Here is a 17711-nt window from a genome sequence, read left to right as displayed (position 1 = left end):
AATTGTTGTGTTGAAATTGGCCAATCTGATAGATAATGCATTCCAAATTTGGTAAATATTTCCTTGGTTTACGAAAGATAAGCACCCATGAAAAACCTTGTTGGGTTTTTACTGGTTGCGTATTCATTACGTCTTTGACCTAATTTCTTTTTGGCCTAATTAAGTCTTAAACGCTGTAAAATCAAAGGCCTCAATGTTGTTGAAACAGAGAAGTTTCATTAAAGGATATCTAAAAACTACGTAAAAACCAAGCAGAACTGAAAAAATAGTTTTTAGAAATTTTATTTTTAATCCAATATTTTAGATAAAGTTTATTTTAATACTTAGATTATTACCTTTGATAATGAATTTCCATTCACCAAGTGTGGTGGACGTCACACCAATACCGTGAATGGTAAAGGGTCTGTAATCTGTTCCTGTTAGAAGTCCATTACTGGTTGTTTCTGGATTCCCGGTACCAAACGTTATCACTCCACTATTCCATGTAACCCATACCATAGTCATTTCAAAGCAAGTCAGAAGGTTACGAACAACTTTTCTTGCCAGTTCAACAACTTCCCCGTCTGAAGTTCTCCACATGATAATCAAATCACCATAGAATGCGAAACAAATTTCATAGAATTCGGTTCCTGCAAGATCAGTTGCATCAGAAAGTATAATACAGCCACCAAAGCAAGCAAATTCCAAGATGATTACATTTCCTGAAACTGGCGGTATCAATCCAAATGGAGTAAGGTTTGTGTAGCCTTTGAAAGCGTCTTTTGTACCAACGGTTGCTGTATCATTGAAAAATGTTTCAATATATACTTCATTTATACTATTACCTAAAAACATTAACATGATTAATTCACATTAGTCGTATACAGCATTGACTGAAAAAGTTAGAAATTTACATTTCGTCAATGGAAAATGTGTTGCAATCTGAGCTTTCTTCTACACAATGCACTCTACCTACCAACAACGAATGTCTCATATTTTCTTTCTAGATAATTCATTATAATCAATAAATCGGACAATTTTTATCTGTAATTCCTTGACCTTTTACATAAAAAGGTGGTCAGTCATATTGGTAACTTGCAAACTTTATTAATCAAATAGTGTTACATTTTCATTAACATCACAAGGTACACTTTACCAGTATAACACAAAATACTATAAACCAAATTATTTTCGCGGATACTTTATTTCGCGGATACTTTATTTCGCGTTTAACCCTTTCGATTCCACTTCATGGCGATTTAATTTCGCGATTTTCAAATGTATTGGATGTAGTCAAATAAGAAAGATCCAAGTTTTCCGTATTCGTGGCGATTTATATTCGTGTTATACTTCTTCTTGCGAAAGTCGCGAAAATAAATCGCTCGCGAAAATATTATAATAGCATGTCATATTTAATTTTGATGAAAAGTTTGAAAAAAGAAGATTTAGTAGATTGCTAATGAGAAACTATTCATAAAGACCAAAGGGAAATTATGTAAACAATTACATATCACCGTGCGGAATTCAACAGTCAGCAAATACCATACCCCAATAGTCAGCTATAGAAGACGACAGAATGACAAATGCGAAATAAAAAACTAACGACATGATTATACTACAACGATTTAAACATGTAAAAGTTACCAGGCTTATAATATTAGACGCAAGAAACGCGATTCTTCTACATGAGATTCATCAGTGGCGCTCAAACCAAAAAAGTTGCAAAGCCAAATCGATATTACGAAGTTAAAACAAAAAACAAAAAAAAACAAACGAAAGACGACGTCAAAACGAACAAGTCAACAAAACATTACATAGAAATCCAAATACTGGGCAACATCGGGAGTGATTTCATACTCCAGAAAAAAAAGGTTTACATTGAATTATTTTGTGAATACCTTCTCATACTTCACATGGAATGTGAGTTAATGGGTGGGGTTCATGTTGCACAGTCTTTAGTTTTCTATGTTGCGTTTTGTATACTGTTGTTTGTCTTTTGATCTTTTTTTTTGCCATGGCGTTGTCAGTTTATTTTCGACTTATGAGTTTGAATGTCCATTTGGTATCTTTCGCCTCTCCTTTTCGAAATGTAAAGCAGGAAGAATATCAAACGAATATTAAGATAAATGAAAGTTTCTTACCTAGAACGCCTTTAAGATAGTCGGCACAACAAAAGGCCACCAACACACATATGTACAACATTATAATGTGCTATTTCATATTCATGAACATTAATTTATATCACTAATTCATGTAATAATTTGTTTTCGACGTAAATTTGTGTCCTTGTCATTGAAAACAATATGAATTTTTATTATCTTTTTAACCACGAATTCTGTTTTTGTTTTATTTTGATGAAAGAAATATCACATTTACCTTAACAGATGCAGCATAATTTAATAATTCAATCCCTAGAAAAATAATACTATATCTTGTTTGACAAGACGAAAATATTTTGTTCGTATGAAATCTTATATTGGCAAAAAAGACAAACTACGGTATAGCTTGCATTGATAAAGAGCATTGATCGGTTGCTTACCTACGTAGCTTAAAAAAACTATTTTCAGATAAATGTATATTCGTAACTGTATATTTCTATTGTTCGATTCTACAAAGACATTTAGTACTTATTCAAATTTTTCCACTCACCAGATATTTTTATTGCGCCCACGTACGAAAGAATAACACTTTTCTCGGTTTGCTATTCCGTACGTCTTTATTAGGCTTAAGTTTTGGTTTATGGTAGTTTAGTACGATTGATTAATTAGTTTTTGGTAATTAACGCCATATTCAGAAAGAAATCATAAGTAAAGGACATGGCAAACAAGGAGCATGGAAAAAGATTTGGTTTGGAAGTTATACTTTTAGAAACGATAACATATCCAAATGTTACGGTGATATTGTTTATAGAGTACGTAAACTAAATTACAATCCATGTAAACATATTATCAACTATAAGGTAGTTTGGTTCTTGTCCAACTATAAGGTAGTTTGGTTCTTGTCCAACTATAAGGTAGTTTGGTTCTTGTCCCACTATAAGGTAGTTTGGTTCTTGTCCCACTATAAGGTAGTTTGGTTCTTGTCTCACTATAAGGTAGTTTGATTCTTGTCCCACTATAAGGTAGTTTGGTTCTTGTCCCACTATAAGGTAGTTTGATTCTTGTCCCACTATAAGGTAGTTTGATTCTTGTCCCACTATAAGGTCGTAGCAAGATCTTTGAATAAAGTTTGTTTCAGTACATACATGAACTTTGTTATCAATAAATAAACACATAACCAACTACATATAGTTATACAGTTATCAACACGTGTGATCCTACATCTTATCGTTACTAATGTATTACATAACCAACTACATATAGTTATACAGTTATCAACACGTGTGATCCTACATCCTACCGTTACTAATGTATTACATAACCAACTACATATAGTTATACAGTTATCAACACATATGATCCTACATCCTACCGTTACTAATGTATTACATAACCAACTACATATAGTTATACATTTATCAACACGTGTGATCCTACATCCTACCGTTACTAATGTATTACATAACCAACTACATATAGTTATACAGTTATCAACACGTATGATCCTACATCCTACCGTTACTAATGTATTACATAACCAACTACATATAGTTATACAGTTATCAACACGTATGATCCTACATCCTACCGTTACTAATGTATTACATAACCAACTACATATAGTTATACAGTTATCAACACGTATCATCCTACATCCTACCGTTACTAATGTATTACATAACCAACAACATATAGTTATACAGTTATCAACACGTATGATCCTACATCCTACCGTTACTACAGTTATACAGTTATCAACACGTATCATCCTACATCCTACCGTTACTAATGTATTACATAACCAACTACATATAGTTATACAGTTATCAACACGTATGATCCTACATCCTACCGTTACTACAGTTATACAGTTATCAACACGTATGATCCTACATCCTACCGTTACTACAGTTATACAGTTATCAACACGTATGATCCTACATCCTACCGTTACTACAGTTATACAGTTATCAACACGTATCATCCTACATCCTACCGTTACTAATGTATTACATAACCAACTACATATAGTTATACAGTTATCAACACGTATGATCCTACATCCTACCGTTACTACAGTTATACAGTTATCAACACGTATGATCCTACATCCTACCGTTACTACAGTTATACAGTTATCAACACGTATGATCCTACATCCTACCGTTACTACAGTTATACAGTTATCAACACGTATGATCCTACATCCTACCGTTACTACAGTTATACAGTTATCAACACGTATGATCCTACATCCTACCGTTACTACAGTTATACAGTTATCAACACGTATGATCCTACATCCTACCGTTACTACAGTTATACAGTTATCAACACGTATGATCCTACATCCTACCGTTACTACAGTTATACAGTTATCAACACGTATCATCCTACATCCTACCGTTACTAATGTATTACATAACCAACTACATATAGTTATACAGTTATCAACACGTATGATCCTACATCCTACCGTTACTACAGTTATACATTTATCAACACGTATGATCCTACATCCTACCGTTACTATAGTTATACAGTTATCAACACGTATGATCCTACATCCTACCGTTACTACAGTTATACAGTTATCAACACGTATGATCCTACATCCTACCGTTACTACAGTTATACAGTTATCAACACGTATGATCCTACATCCTACCGTTACTAATGTATTCGTATTGCACACGATCATTGTTTTCTCAGATTGCTTATGGCATGTGTATACTTAATCTGTTGGATTTGTACTGATTGATAATCTAGTCTTCGAAAACATGATTTATTTATTAGTTATACATAGTTCCGAAATGGCTGTCAGCGACTGCGAGTCCTCCTGTGTCAGTACTTTGTGTCTTTTGTCTTTTTGTCTCTTTCCCGGATGATTGTTTTAGTTGTGGAGATGAGTCAAGCCCTTTCCAACTGATTTTTTATGCCCCACCTACGATAGTAGAGGGGCATTATGTTTTTTGGTATGTGCGTCCGTTCGTTCGTTCGTTCGTTTGTTCGTTCGTCCGTTCGTTTGTCCGTCCGTTCGTCCGTCTGTCCCGCTTCAGGTTAAAGTTTTTGGTCAAGGTAGTTTTTGATGAAGTCAAATCAACTTGAAACTTAGTACACATGTTTCCTATGATATGATTTTTCATATTGTAATGCCAAATTAGAGTTTTAACCCCAATTTCACGGTCCACGGAACAAAGGAAATGATAGTGCGAGTGGGACATCTGTTTACTATGGACACAATCTCGTTTCTTTTTGATCTAATGTTGTACGTTAACACAACCGTCTTTGGTTAAGGGGAGGATTTAAAACTTTCACACATGCTTAACCCTGTCACATTCTATATGTGCTTGACCAAGTCTGGTGCCTTTTGTTCGTTTGTGTCTGCTTTATTTCCTTTTTCTCTTCTTTTTTAATTATGAGTCTTGCATTTGGTTTTCTCTTTTAAATTGTTTTACATTTTGGCATGTAGGGGTTTTAATGACTTACTATCCGGTGTCGGGTTTGTTGAGTGTTTAAGGTTACCAACAGTTGCTTACAGTTGCTTAACTCTTCATTGGTTACCCTTGTGGATAGTTGTCTCGCACTTTTATATTAATATAAAAGGTCGTCCTAAGTCAGGAACCTGATATTCAGTGGTTGTCGTTTGTTGATGTGGTTCATAAGTGTTTCTCGTTTTTTATAGATTAGACCGTTCGTTTTCCTGTTTGAATGGTTTTAAACTAGTCATTTTGGGGCCCTTTATAGCTTGCTGTTCGGTGTGAGCCAAGGCTCCGTGTTGAAGGCCGTACTTTGATCTATAATGGTTTACTTTTACAAATTGTGACTTGGATGGAGAGTTGTCTCATTGGCACTCATACCATCTTCTTATATCTATTTGGAAGAAATAATTTGATTGGCAGAGAATTGCTGGACACAGTAAAGTATTCATATACATATTCAACGTATCATTTTGAAAATAACTTCATCTAAAAACTCTGAAGAATATATTTTGTCAGGTTCAATTTTGTAGTCGATTTTAAGACAGTTTATAAATGATAAATCATTTGAGACACTAAGGTATTCCTATCCCATGCATATATTGCATAAGCTGTTTTTGGCACAAAGTTTTGAAATTTCGGTTTTTCGGTTTTAAGGATGTTCGCTACTCTGTTTCAAAATAACAAGGTTTTTAAAAGACTGTTATAAATTGATTGTATATAAAAAAAAGAAACTAAAAAAGCAGAAAAAAATGAAGGGTCCGTGTGCTTGTTTTCGAGATATAAGCCATTAAATTTGGCGGGAAATACTTCTCTCTAGATTTTTCATACATTTAACAATGACACCTTTTTTCTTTCAAAAACAATGAAAAAATAACAAGGATTTTATAAGATTTTCAAAAATGACATTTTAAACTATATGTAACCAAATTACGGAAAGAAAAGTAGGGGTTAGTGGGCAAATTTTTTAATGGCTCTACATGGATAAAACCAGAGGATTCCGAATATCTGGCAAAAATTAAAAAACAAGAGGAGCGAACATCCTTAAATGCTCTTCCACTACGTATTAGGTTTAGCCTGCCAACGGTTTTGATTCTTGTCCAACTATAAGGTAGTTTGATTCTTGTCCAACTATAAGGTAGTTTGATTCTTGTCCCACTATAAGGTAGTTTGAAGGAGAAACGCGCGTCTTGGTTTACAAATAAAAGGCTAGTATATTTGATGAGTGTATTTAATATGAAATATATAAATAAATAAATAAAAGAATACATAATACGCCTATTTCTAGAATAAGAAACAAACTTCAAGTACTTTCAGAGCGGTTTGTGTTTGTACCGGCCAACAAAGCAGCCAACAATGTGGTGGTGGTATGCCGTAAATACTACACGGACGTTCTTAAAAATGAAATTTTAAATTCTTCTACATTCAAGTCCGTGCGCTCCAGAGAGAGTAATATAGTTAACAAACATATCATAACCACATCACAGCTTCAGGCCTCTTCTGAACATTTGAAGATCCCTACTATGTATTGGTTACCTAAACTACGCAAAAAACAGTAAAATATCGTTTCATCTCGGCCTCTAGTAAGTGTTCTACAACAAATATTTCAGTGCTTTTAACTAGTTCCTTAACTACTATCAAAGAACTTATCATTAACCTTTGTAATAAGATATATGAGAATAGTGGAATTAACTATTTTTGGAGTGTTAAAAATTCTCTGCATGTTTTAGATAAATTACGTGCTTTTAATGGTCCTTTTGATTCTGTTGACAGCTTTGACTTTTCAACTCTTTACACTCACTTCACTTCCACACAATCTTTTCAAACAAAAGTTTTCCTACTTAATTAAATGGTCGTTTGGTAAATCTGAATGCAGATATATTTGCTGCAACTCATTTAAAGCCTTCTTCTCTAATGAGAAAGGTAAATATGATAGATAAACTTACTGGAGGTGTGATGAGATGATTGAAACTTTTAATTTTCTCCTTGATAATATTTATGTACGTTTCGGCAATGAAGTTTATCGACAGGTTGTAGGTATCCCTATGGGCACCAATTGCGTCCTATTATAGCAGACTTGTTCTTGTACTGTTATGAATCACAGTTTATGACCAAACTCGGTAAAGACCCGTCTAAATTGCATTTAATTGATAAATTCAACAACACTTACCGTTATCTTGATGATATATTTTCGTAAGATAATCAAGAATTTTCTAAATATACTGCCGAAATTTACCCAAAGGAACTTACTTTAAATAAATCAAATATAAACGGTAATAACTGTCCTTTCCTAGAGTTAGATATTTTAGTTTTACACGAGAAACTCTACACTAGAATTTATGACAAAAGGGACGACTTTTCGTTCCTTATTGTTTATCTTCATTTTTTGGACTGTGATGTTCCTTTTTCACCATCTTACGGTGTTTATAAATCACAACTCGTTCGCTTTGCCCGTGTCTGTTGTGATGTTTTAGATTTCAATGAACGTAATCAATGTATTACTGGTAAATTATTAAGTTAGGAATTTCGTTACCACAAATTACCTAAAACCTATACTAAATTCTTCTATAGATAAAAAGATTTGGCTATAAAGTTTGGTTGTACCTGTAGAAAACTTATTTCAAACGGGATAGCACATTCTCATTTTTACGGAGATGTTGTTTACCGAGTACGGAAATTTAGAAACGATCCTGGTAAACTTATCCTTTAAATAAACTTATTCTAAAAGGTTACCAATTCAACACTATACTCAGATCTTTGAATATTGTTTTTTTTTGTATTAATATTGATTTTGTTATCTGTAAAATAAAATCGAACTAAATATTATTTGTATATACAAATGCACATTCATGGCTCTACAATCTGTCGATACCTGCACAAGGTCAAGTTTTCTCTCTGACTGTTTATGACGTCTTTACACTAAATCCATTGGATGTTGGAAGTGTACTGATTGATGTTTTAGTCTTAGATGCATGCCTTTTTTTATTAGTTATTTGCTTTGAACTAGCTGTCAGTAGCTGCGAGTATTCTCAGATCTGTACTTAGTGTCTTTTTGTTGTTAGGATGTATAAGTACCCATCCACGTCCACACTGTGTTTTTGTTAGATGTATTTCTATTTGTATCCATCTGATGAGTTAAGCCTTTTTTCAACTGGTTTTCATAGTTTGTTCTTATGTTGCACTGTTATACCACTGACCCAGGTTAGGGGGAGGGTTGGCGCCTTCAAACAAGTTTAACTCCGCCACATTCTGTGTTTGCCTGTCCCAAGTCAGGAGCCTGTAATTCAGTGGTTGTCGTTTGTTGTTGTGCTATATATTTGTTTTTCGTTTTTATTTTGTACATACATTTTCTCGTTTGAATTTTTCTCACTGGTGAAGGCCGTACGGTGACCCCTAGTTGTTAATTTCTGTGTCATTTGGTCTCTGTTGAGAGTGGACTCATGGGCCATCATACCACATTTTCTTTTTATATATACTATCAATATATATTTAGATATAAGTTTTAGAATACTACCTTGCAAGGAAGTCTATTGTATAGATGTTTACCTCGTTTTTATCTAGCTGTTGATCACTGTGTAATTAAATCTTCAGTCAAATTAAGTTGACATGAATGTACCGATATTAAAAAAAAATCATAAAGCGATTAGAAAAATGAAAGGATCGCATGAACCCTCAAAGCAGCGAGACCCTATGCACTGAGAGGTTTTTGCTACCATTAAATTTGACGTTCTGCTATATATGAATAATTATCTCTCACTATATAATTCAAATTCAGTGACTATGTTAACCTCATCTATCCCAATAAACTTGAAATATCACAGATTACCTCATACATCGACTTATATCAGGAAATTGCCTATAAGGGTCAATTGGGAACACAACTCTACGACTAAAGACATAATTTCAGCTTTCCAATGGTGTACTTTTTATTTGATTTTATTTTTTGAAACAATATTCCAATATCGCATGGATATGGAATTATATTTCCAAATTTGATACGATATTCCAGAGCTTGCGTTTTCTGTAACGATTTCCTTGAAAGAGAGTTGCTGCTTACAATGAAGCTATTGAACCAACAATTAAGTTGAAGTCAAACCTTCGAAAATATATAAATATATGATCGCCATATGGAACAGTTTTGTCACAGATGACCACGGATATGCTGTAATTTGTTGACCTATTTCCAAATTTGAATTTTCTAGGAGCAAAACGACGGTTTCAAAAAAGGGAAGAAAATCTAATAACCGTTCTGAATTACCTTAAATCACCTTACTTTTTGGTTAATGTTTGTGTCACTCAATTTTTAGTTGTGTATGTTGTGTTTAGTAAACTGTTCTTTGTCGTTTGGTATTCATTCAGTCGTCATGAATCAATTGGACTCTCTTCGACATATGAATTTTTGGTTCTCTTTTATTATATGCCATCTCTTTTGTTTTGCTTTGCTAGAGATGTTAATCTTGTTGATGCAAGGATATCGCTTCTTATGTAGTTCATACAATTGACTAATTTGTTGATATCTTTTCAAAAATTGAAACCTACAAACAAAAAGTAAAATAACGAAAATACAGAACAACAAGGGAAATTCAAAACGGAAAGTCCTTTATAAAATGGCAAAATCAAAAGATCAAACGCATCCAACGAATGGAAAACAACTGTCATATTCCTAACTTGGAACGGGCATTTCCTTATGTAGAAAATGGTGGATTAAACCTGGTTTTACAGCTAGCTAAACCTCTCACTTGTATGACAGTCGCATAGAATTCCATTATATTGACAACACTGTGTGAGCAAAACAAACAGACATTTAAGGTAAAAAGTAAAAAAAAAATTGGGTACAGCAGTCAACATTGTAATATAATCTTAATCACTATAAAAACAAATAACTGTTCCAACAAAGAAACAAACAAACGATTCTCAACACATTTAATTTTAGCTTCTCTCGCAACGATTGAATATGATAATTACGGTAACTTGATTTTCTCTTTTTCCCATTGATTATCACTAAATCGCATTTTGGGATTTTGAATTATGTCATGGTATATATCTACAAATAGATTTTGAATTCTGTCATAGTATTTATCTACAAATAGTGCCTGTCCAAAGTCAGGAGCCTGTAGTTCAGTTGTTGTCGTTGGTTAATGTCTGTCACATTTTTTTTTCGTAAATTGATTTAACAAACAATATTACGTGCCAACAGTATATTCAGTTTAAGGTAGCATATGATAAATTGAATAAATACACACAAAAAATAAAAAAAAAAAAAAAAATACAACTTACAAATGAAATAAATTAAAAGAAAGAAAATGTGAAAAAAAAAAAAAAAAAAAAAAAATAAAATGAAACAATCAACTCTACTTTACTCTCTTGATAGACAGTCACTTGAACCAACACGCAAGTCCGATTATAATCATTTACGACGGACAATCCACTCGATTTTACATCGTTTATATATATATATTTATATATACAAGATCGACTTTCATAACTTTTTGCTTTATTTATGTATTCAGAAACTTTATGAAATATTTGCATATTGTCCATGTCAGACTTTAAACTGTCCCCATATAAGATAATCTTATGATTAGAACAAGAGACCGTCCCGATAGTATCCCTTCGAATTTCATTATATTTTGGACATTTGAGGAAGTAATGAGAGGTAGTTTCTACACGACCACAGGAACACAGTGCGTTTTCGATAAGATTTTTTTTAAAGAGATGGTCCCTTAGAACACTACTCTGGAGTCTGAGTCTTTTTAAACATATCTGTTCTCTTCTACAGCCTAAGTGAAAATACAAAGGTATTTTATTAATATTTTGAGAGAGATACGTCTTAAAACCCGATTTTGATTTATTTAAACGAATGTCGTCTGGCATATCATTCCAAAGGTTTATAACGGCTGGTAGAAATGACTTTTGGTAATAGCTTGTTCTGCATAATATATAGTTTGTAAATTTGAAGACCCCCTAGTCCTGTGGTCGTGTAGATCTAGCCTCTGATTTGGAACTAATACAGAAAGATAATCAGGACAATCTCCGTGAAACATTTGGGGAAATTTTAATAACTTATGTTTATTACGCCGAGACTGGAGAGTTTCCCAACCGGTTTCATCGTACAGCAACTGTCTCGATGTTATCTTAGTACCACCTGTAACAATTCTTGCTGCTTCTATTTATAACTTTTCCAGAGATGTTTTTGAATAATCAGGTATGTTATCCCAGACAATGTCCCCATATTCTAAGACTGAGCGTATAAAAGATAAATAAATAGTTTCTAAATATTTCCTTTTAAGTTTAAACTTTAGCTTTCGGAATAATGCTAATCTTGGAATAGCTTTATCAATAATCATTTTTACATGATTATTCCAGCTTCCATCTTCATTTATAATAACCCCTAAATGCTTGTGCGACTCAACTTCTTTTATGATATTATTATTAATATACACTGGTGGGTGATGAGGTTTAAGGTGCTTTTTTGAAATGGTCATTATTTCTGTTTTGTTTGGCTTGAAATTGACAAGCCATTTTTTAGACCAATTATGTATTTTCTCATATAATATCACAAATATCTTTATTTAGCTTTTCTGCCGCTTCATATTCGTTATCAACCACTATATAAATTGAAGTGTCGTCAGCAAAAAGTGTAATATCACATTATATATCAATAAATATGTCATTTATATAAATAAGAAATAAAATAGGACCCAGGATAGACCCTTTGGGTACCCCAGCTGAGACATGCTCGTTGTTGGACGTTTCTCCGCAAATAACAACCTGTTGCCTTCTTGAGTTTAAATAGCTTTCAAACCAGAGTAGCAATTTTCCATTAATTCCGATTTTTTTAAGCTTACAGAGTAAGCCTTTATGCCAGACTCGGTCGAAAGCTCGACTTATGTCACAGAAAATTACCCTTACCTCTTTTCCTGCATCTAATGCTTTACCAAAATCGTTGATTATACATAGCAGTAGGTTTACCGTCGAATCACCAGGGATAAAACCAGACTGGAATTTTGTTAATTAAGAATTTGTAATAATAAAGTTAAAAAGGTATTTAAAAATGCATCTCTCCATTGTCTTACCAATGTTAGACAGCAAAGATATTGATCTATAATTAAGTAAAAATTCTGCGCCACCTTTGTTCTTATAGACAGGGATAACATTTGCTAGTTTCCACACATCTGGAAATCTCCTTGTTAGAAGGGATAAATTAAAAAGTTTTGTAAACAGATACTTCAAAACAGTTGCTGCCGACCTCAGGAGTCTTGGACTGATTAAATCAGGCCCTGTAGCTTTTGAAATATCAAGATTTACAAGCACATCGTCAACATCCTGCTCACTTATAATCAGTTCCTCTAGTTTTCTAATTTCATCATATTCTAATATTAGTAATACAGTATTTGAATCACCAACAGATGAACGTGCGCAAAATTAATCGTTAAAATAATTAGCTTTGTAGTAATCACTTTCTATATAATGGTTATTGAAAATTAAAGTAAGATAGACTGATTTTTTATTTGGTAGTCCGATCAAATTTTTAATGGTTTTCCACCATTGTTTTGTGCTTATTGTGTGTATACTATCAACTTTTAGACTTGCTTTTCCAAGATTTTGTTTGTCGAACGTAGCTTATGCATTTATTTCATCTTCGTCGAAAATTTGTCCAATCAATTTCATTCTTTGTTATTTTTGCTTTTTTTATGTAATCTCTTACGCTTTCGAATCATTTTCTTATATTCGAATTCATCCAAGGTGGATCGTGTTTCATAACCTGAACCAGTTTATTTGGTATTGATTTTTCTGCCGCTTCAAGAATTTTTTCCGTAATATTTACTGCCGCGGTATTTATGTTTTGATTATCAATTAGAGTATCCCAGTTAACTTCAAGGAGTTCGTGTTTAAACAAATCATAATTGCCTAAGTGATATTGCCAAATTTTCCTTTTAAAGGATTTTGTTAATTGTTTTTCGATATTTATTACTGCATTTATAGGACAATGATAGCGTACAGAATTTGCAAGGATGTTTTCTCCAACTTCTGAGTACAGTATCATATCCGGATCATTTACCATAATTAGATCTAATAACGACACTGACCTTTCACAAAAATATGTAGCGTCAGTTAATACTTGATATAAGCTATTTTGGTTACATCTTTCTCTTTACTTTTGTTTGCTATGATTAAGTTGGTCATCGTTTAAATCACCGCAAATTACATTTTCATCTGCATTCGAATTTATGGCGAGATCTATTGAATAATTTATTTTTTCCCAGATTTGGTTATCTGAATCTGGCGGTCTATAAAAATTCCCAAACAATATATTTATTCCTTTAACATGAATTTTGACCCATACACATTCCAATCCGTTTATTTTAAATTCAGGTTTTTCTTCACTTAAAATATTTTCTTTCACATAAATAGCCACACCCTCTCCTACTTTATGATTTCTATCAGTTCTGTATGGTTTATTAAAAGATTCCAATTTAATATCGCTTTCATCAGTATGTTGATTGAACCAGGTTTCGGTAAATAACAAAATATCTCTGTCGCTAAACACAGCTTGAATTATGTCTCGTTTTGCTATGAAACTTTGTGTATTTAAACATGTAAAGGTTAGAAACTGACCACCAGTGAGCAAGGAGTCGGTAAATGTTGAACAGCTACTACAACTGCTTGTAGAATTTACAGTTGGACCGGGATTTTTTTTTATATCACCAGCTCTATACATAAGATTAAATAACAATAAACACGTGGCAATAATTATTGCCTTTATGATGGTCAGTAAAATCACCAACAATGACAATACGCTCAAATTCATGTTCTGAAAATCATCAAGTTTATGTTCTTGTTTTGAGTAATAGTTCAATCTTGCATTCAAGCATAAAATAACTTTGTAATTTCAATATTGCATATTATTCGACATAAGACATATAAATGTACACCAAAAGATTCGTAATTTGTTAAAATCAGTATTACTACAAGTTGATCTAGAGTTAGGCGTAGATGCTTAGGCAATCGAGTAGACCGCGAGTAATTTGACCCAACGCGTGCCCTATATGTATTTACGTCAACATTTGACATAACGGTATTATTAAAGTAGCTACTGTGTGTAATATAGGACACGCTTGGGGACAAAGAGGGCTCATAATATAATAATGGCTATAAACTGATTTTCGTGTGTGGGAGGCAACAGTGACTGTCAACAACTGATAAAAATAGTAGGATGTTGATGACTGAGAAGAAAAGTAAGTAAAATAAAGTAGTATATATACAAAATGAAAAGGGATGGAACATGTAATAAGAAATACAGGATTTTACCACAATAGTGCCAAAGATGGTTGTACTGTTAAAAGAAAATAAATAGTATTAACTCTGTTTGAACATCAAGAGGCTTTTCGTATTTCAAGTCAATAGATGGAATAATTAAAAAAAATTTATGCTTGAATTGACCGCCAAGTTGCTAGGAACAAAATAGGGACTGGCTTTCTCTGAAGCTTTTAAAAAGAGATCATACTTTTCATTTGATCTTTTTAACTAATTTAACATTGCTTGGAGGTGAATATGTATGCATCACCCTTATTTACTAATAATAGTTGACGTAGTGTTAATAATGTTTAGTCATTTTTATTAGTTAAACACTAAGTCTTTCGTCTTTGTTTTTTTTTATGTAACATATGAAATGGTGAGTTTTCCTATCATCGTGACTGATATTTCATCAAAAAAAAGTATTGTAGGAATTCAAGTATGTTTAGTATAGGATAAAAAATGCGAAAACAAGGGGAAAAAAATCAACAAAAAAAAAAAAAAAAAAAAAAAAACCAGATAAAACCAGAAAAACCCAAAACAAAATAAACCTACGAAAAAAAAACCAAAACTCAAAGGGAAACGGGAATGACTTATTTCAACCTTAAAGGTAAAATACAATGACACTTAGAGTTGCATGTAGTAGTAACATAAATATTTTTGGCAAATTTTACATGTATCAAAATAACAATATGTTTGAATGTTCATAAGTACTGGTATGTCAAATGAGTACATGCGTACGCCGAAGAACATTGTAGATGTGTTTTATGTTCATCGTAATTAATTGGTTGATCGTGTGTAAGTAACAAGAGCACTGGTATAAAGTTAAACAGGAACATGACTAGCTGGTTGTTCACTGACTCTGTCAGGACTATTTGACGCGTACTGCATTTCTGATTCTTGGTTATCTTCAAGCTCATTTATTTCAGTGAAGTTATCGGATTGGAAAACGTGGTCATGCAGATCATACATACACGTGACGGCGTGCTTTTGTTGTCCTTCCCGATAACCATGATTTTTCCATCAACAACCCAGGTTGCCTTGAGTCTGTGGTTGCGCACATACGCTCTAGCTTGGAATGCTATTTCGTCTTGCGTCTTCGTAAGGTCCTGGTTGATACATATATTTTGAAGTCCTGGTATTTCTCTAAGTTTCTTAGCTGATTTTAGAATTTCGACTTTTAAATCTTGCTTTGGGAACCTCGCAATGATTTGGCGCGGTTTACTTTCTTTGTATTTTCCTGTGCGATGGCTTACGCTAATGTCATCAACTTTTATGTTCACTCCTATTTTTTTTACTATGTCTACCACTTTTTCTGTAGTATTTTCTCCTCTAGAGAAAGGTACACCACTTAAGCAGAGAAGACCTTTTCGACTATGCTGTTCGAGATCGTCATCTTTTTGTTGTAGTTAAGTGTTTTTTACATGCAGCTCGTTTAGTTGGTTTGTTTTTATTGTAAGGGTTGATTCCATATTACATTGTTTTTCTTCTATGTCGTTTATCCTGTCTATTAAGTGTTTTTGTTTTTCATTTACAACCCTCTCGACTGTCTTCTCAATATCGTCTTTCAGTAGCTGCTTAACAGTTTCAGCTATCTTAACTATATCCCCATCAGTAAGGGATACTTTAGGTAACAAGTCTGATGGACTACTCATTTCGTCTTTTTCTCTAGAATTGTAATCTGATTGTTCTGACTCGCTGTTTGTGTCCGACTCGGAACTTTTTTCACTGTTTGTACGTTGTCGCTTGTCCTCAACTTGCGACGACGGTGATGGCCTTGAAGATTTTCGACGTCGACGTTTTTTAATGTTTAATGGGGTTATTGAGTAAGTTTCATCGGAGTCGCCTCCCTTCATCTACACGGTTATGAAACAATCACTATATATATATATATATATATATATATATAAATGTACAATATTAATATTTTAGTTTTCAGTTTGAAGTCGGTAAGTTAGAAACCAGCTGTGTGATATATATGCATCACCAAAGTCTTCAAAGTCAAATTGAAAAATATTAGATTAAATATTCGTCCACGTATTCATGGCTGTCGTTGTTGTTGTGTGGTCTCGTTGAAAAATTTCCATAGGTTTGTTCATTTACACACAAAATTCATGGTTCGTGCACTTTCTATGTGGTTTCTAGAGTTAAACATATACACTGCTGTGGTAAAAGGTGTTTTGAGTTGTGTTATTTACATTTTATCGGGATTTTTTACCAAGAGTCATACGGTTGCCTATAATTGCTTACATACACTTTGTTTGATCTTTGGTGGATAGTAGTCTCATTGGCAACCATACCCCATCTCCTTATTTATATAATGATGACCTGTTACAAAAATATACAACACCATCTAAGGCGACTTGGGTATTTCAATGATTTAATAGAGATGGAAAACCGATAATGTAATGATGTGGAGTAAGAAGTGTCATCCCGAATTCCCAATAAACGCTGAATCCCGCTTTCTCGAAAAAAGTCATATCGCCCTTCTTGGGTGGGTAAACGAAGGTAAAAAAAGGGGTTAGATCACAAAGATACAAAAAACAAAAAACAAAAAAAAAACTCAAAAAAAAAAGAAGCAATTTAACCATACGTTTTACGGTGAAGATGCCATGACAAAAAAAAAAAGAAAAACAACAGTATTCAACTCGATAAAATTTTACTTAAGATTTTTGATAATGGTTTAATTTTGACAAACTAATTACGTAGACCAAATCTTGAAAAAGGCCCGTAGGCGTCAAATGATTCTTAAAGCATTCAAAATTGTCTTCTGAGCATTTTATTTTAACGGCACGCTAGACAGGCACTCTTGTCTTGTAAGCATTTTGCGTAGTAATGCCATTCATAATCATCAACT

Source organism: Mytilus californianus, unplaced genomic scaffold (assembly GCF_021869535.1).
Source record: "Mytilus californianus isolate M0D057914Y unplaced genomic scaffold, xbMytCali1.0.p SCAF_12, whole genome shotgun sequence".
In the NCBI taxonomy this organism is placed as follows: domain Eukaryota; kingdom Metazoa; phylum Mollusca; class Bivalvia; order Mytilida; family Mytilidae; genus Mytilus; species Mytilus californianus.
Note: the sequence above shows the minus strand (reverse complement) of the source record.